Genomic DNA, 3,578 nt, shown 5'->3' on the forward strand with positions numbered 1-3,578 from the left:
GATGCCAGGGCCCTCAAGGCCCTTCTCACCCTACACTGCATAGTTCCACGCCTGATCTGTCTACTGGTGCCATTGAGAACTTGTAATGCGTCGGGGGTGGGGGTAGGGATTCTTTTAAAACCTGAAGTTAATTATTTTTCTAATTTCATGCTGCATGCATTATGCATCAGTAGTTATCACTGGCGGTAATTGCAGGCAGGTATGCAAATCCACTAAAAATGTACTAGTACCTCCAGCTCATCTCCCCTTGCAGGCCGCCTGGGCGGGGCCGGGGGCTGGGGTGTCCTGAACTTCAGAGAATGTAAATCGCTTTTAAAAATAAGACTTTAAAATTGGGTCTTAGGAGGTTAATTATATTGATAACAGTGTTCGATATGACACTGTTCAGGGCCAGGAGGGGGAGGGGGGATGAAAGGAGACACGTGTAATTTTGTCTCTTTCTCTCCGGCGTCATTTAATAAGCGGTTCCACACCTGACACTTCCTCCGTCTGTGTGCATTTTTAGCAAAGCTGCCTGGACTCAGGCTCAGTTCCTTTTGGGAAGGAAAAGGAGCTGCTGGGGAATTTCAGAGACAGGAGGGGGCCCCGAGGTCCTTTATTCTGGGGGGCTGGGAGGAAGGAAGAGGGAGGGCAGCGCCTGCAGGGCTGGGACAGCCCCAGAGAACAGGGCAGTGGTCCCCTGGGCCTGCCCTGCCGGCCTCCTCAGCAGCTGGGATCCTGGCAGCCAGGGGCCGAGAGAGGAGCGGGTGACCCGGAAAGACCATGTCTGGCGATGCTGCCGATCATGTGGCAGAGGCTGGGAGCTGGGGCACCTTCACCATGCAGGCCCTGGTCCTGGTGAGACACCCCCACCCCCGCCTAGTATCTAGGACAAGCTGACTATGCAAACCCTGCCTCGAGAATGCAAACTCCTACCACGTTCTGTCTTATCCATGAGCCTCGCCCACAGCCTGGCCCAGGGGGTGCCCATAAACATCTGTGAATGGATGAATGCATGGATGGATGGATGGATGGACGGACGGCTGGATGGATGGACGGACGGCTGGATGGATGGACGGACGGCTGGATGGATGGACGGACGGCTGGATGGATGGACGGACGGCTGGATGGATGGACGGACGGCTGGATGGATGGACGGACGGCTGGATGGATGGACGGACGGCTGGATGGATGGACGGACGGCTGGATGGATGGACGGACGGCTGGATGGATGGACGGACGGCTGGATGGATGGACGGACGGCTGGATGGATGGACGGACGGCTGGATGGATGGACGGACGGCTGGATGGATGGACGGACGGCTGGATGGATGGACGGACGGATGGATGGATGGACGGATGGATGGATGCATGGATGGATGAATGGATGGATGAATGAATTCACCAAATGGGAAGCCCTAGAATCTGAATCCCAGGACCCGGCAGTAGGAGAGAAGAGAGAGGCCGGCCCTCCATCGGCCACACCAGGCGGTAACAGAGAGCCCGGAGCCTCCACCATGGGGCCCGAGAGGCAGAGGGCCTGGTCTGAATTGTGCAACGCGTGGTGGAGAGGCCGACACAAGCCCAGGCCTTAGACTCCATGTCCATTGCTCTCCCCTCCCAGTGTCTTATCTGCCCCTCAGCTAGGAGGCCCCACCCTGGGAGGGCGCAAACCCAAGGCAGACCCCTGCGGTCCCCTCATCTCCTCTCATATGGGGTGACCAGCCTGGCACTGCCCAATTGCAGGTCCCCCTTTTCTTAGAGATGGCCCTTCCTTCTCACTCCCACAGATAGCACAGGGGGAACCCTCTCTCAGGGCTGGGGAGGGAGAAGTTCTCGCAGATCATCGGCTGTTCACAGAAGCCCAGAGAGGGGACGGACGGGTCCGGGGCAGAGAGAACCCTCCAGCAGCTGTGGACAGCCCTCTCCCTGCCCTCCTCCTCCGGCCTTGGCACCGCCTCTCAAGCCCTTTCCTGGGGGAGGTGATGATGGACAGTGTCCGGCTGAAGCAGGGTCTCATGGGAGCTGCTCTCCCCCGCCCAGGGGGTCAGCCCCTCTGGCCCTCTGGGGTCAGACCAGGGAGTGGCCAGCCTGAGCGCCTGCTGCACCCCTGTCCTTCACAAACCCCGGCCACATCCTGCGGAGCCTGGGCCTCCAGTGCACAGAGGGCAGTGCACTCAGGGAGGGGCCCAAGGTCACGCCGCTCACAACCGGAAGGCCAGCCACCAGCCCACGTCCGACCGGCTCCCCAGCCCATTTTCAAGGCAGAGCCGGGCATGGAACAGGTTCTCCATAAGTATTTGGGGTACAGGCCTGGGGGACCATAGCCAGCTGCCCCCTCCCGTCCTGGCCTCAGCCTCAGGGATGACGCCCCCCCGCCCCAACCCTTTGACGGGGCTGGGAGGAGAAGGGCGCCAAGCATCAGGGAGGCAGTCGGGCAGGGGCCAAGCTCAGGCTCCAGCCGCCCCGCTGCTGGGCTGGCACCTCCACAATAAATAACAGCAAATAGCCCATCCGCAGGGCATCTTTCACGCTGGTGGCTAATAACACACTATTAATGCCCCCGCAGACGGCGCGCACCACGCGGCGCTGACGAATGTCCCGGCCCGGAGCCGTCATAAATCAGCCCCTCTCCTGGGGAAGCGCACGGGGAAGTGTCATTTTCCATCTTGTTAATGAATTGGGGCTTCCCTGCCCTGCCCAGGGCGCTGCCGCCGCTCCAGGTTGCCAGGGTTTGTGTTTGGGGAGGCTGGAGTCCTCCCTCTTGGCCTCTGGGGATGGGGAGACAGGACAGGACCCTGCCCCCCAGCTGGCCCAGCCCTGGCAGACCTTAGGGGTCCAGGCCTGGGGATCCCCGCCAGCTGCTCCCATCCGTCTTGGCACTCACTGCCCTCCTGGGGCTGAGCCGGAAGCCGAGCAGGGGCTGCCCAAAGGCCAGCGGGAGCGGGGCCTTGGCTGGGTCGTCCTCGCCAGCACTGAGGCCACCAAAGTCCTGCTCCCCGCGGCCTCGCTGCTGCCCCCTCTGGGCAGAACTCAGAGGGGCTCAAAGCAAGACCCACGTCCAAGGACAGCAGGGCCCGGAAGGTGGGCAGCAGGTGACTCCTGAGAGACCCCTCCATTGCACCTTGGGTCCACCCACCCTGGGACAGAGCCCGCGGCACGGGGCCAGCAGGTAGCAAGTGAGCCCTCCCCTGGCAGCAGAAGTAGCCAGCGGCCTGCACTACATGTGTGGGTGGCTGGGAGAGCTACAGAGCTGGGGAGCTCTATGCGGCCCCAGTTTGACCCGGCCTGGGGAGGGGCGGGCCAGCTGTTTCTCTGTATGCCCTCCCTGGGCACCAGGAGCCCCGGGCCTGCCTGCACCACCGGGGCCCTTCCCGTCCGCCTCACCTCTTTCGCGGAGCCGCTGGTCTGGCTGGGATGGCCGCTCTGGATGCTGCACTTGGGTCCAGGTGGGCCTGGGCCACGCTCACATTCCGGCCTCAGCCCTGGCACTCGGGGTGCAGACCGCAGACCTGGGGCGCTGGGGGCAGCCCGGCGTGCAGGGAGGAGGCCCTGTGCTGGACTCTTCTGGGCTCCTGGAGGTCAGGCGGGGCTGCGGG

The 3,578-nt window shown here is 62.4% G+C and overlaps 2 protein-coding genes and 1 long non-coding RNA gene across 5 annotated transcripts in view; 1 reads left to right on the forward strand and 2 right to left on the reverse strand.

Annotated features, from left to right (window-relative positions):
• Positions 1–1,893, reverse strand: part of LOC107184357 — a 12,305-nt gene extending 10,412 nt beyond the window's left edge. The window contains exon 1 of the long non-coding RNA XR_001515183.1: positions 1,881–1,893. This is a non-coding gene — a long non-coding RNA (uncharacterized LOC107184357). The remainder of the gene's footprint in view (positions 1–1,880) is intronic.
• The window catches only part of FLRT1 (fibronectin leucine rich transmembrane protein 1), an 11,653-nt gene extending 8,081 nt beyond the window's left edge, over positions 1–3,572 (reverse strand). Inside the window, exon 1 of the mRNA XM_006771631.2 lies at positions 3,367–3,572. The gene's annotated coding sequence lies outside the window, so the exon portion shown is untranslated. The remainder of the gene's footprint in view (positions 1–3,366) is intronic.
• Positions 1–3,578, forward strand: part of MACROD1 (MACRO domain containing 1) — a 185,577-nt gene that overhangs the window by 48,619 nt on the left and 133,380 nt on the right. Inside the window, exon 5 of one of the 3 annotated variants that reach the window (XR_001515181.1) lies at positions 2,023–2,033. The exons of the other annotated variants lie outside the window; for them this stretch is intronic. The gene's annotated coding sequence lies outside the window, so the exon portion shown is untranslated. Of the gene's footprint in view, positions 1–2,022; positions 2,034–3,578 lie in introns of those variants that run through there. 3 annotated transcript variants of the gene reach the window in all.

Source organism: Myotis davidii, unplaced genomic scaffold, assembly GCF_000327345.1.
Source record: "Myotis davidii unplaced genomic scaffold, ASM32734v1 scaffold425, whole genome shotgun sequence".
Taxonomy (NCBI): domain Eukaryota; kingdom Metazoa; phylum Chordata; class Mammalia; order Chiroptera; family Vespertilionidae; genus Myotis; species Myotis davidii.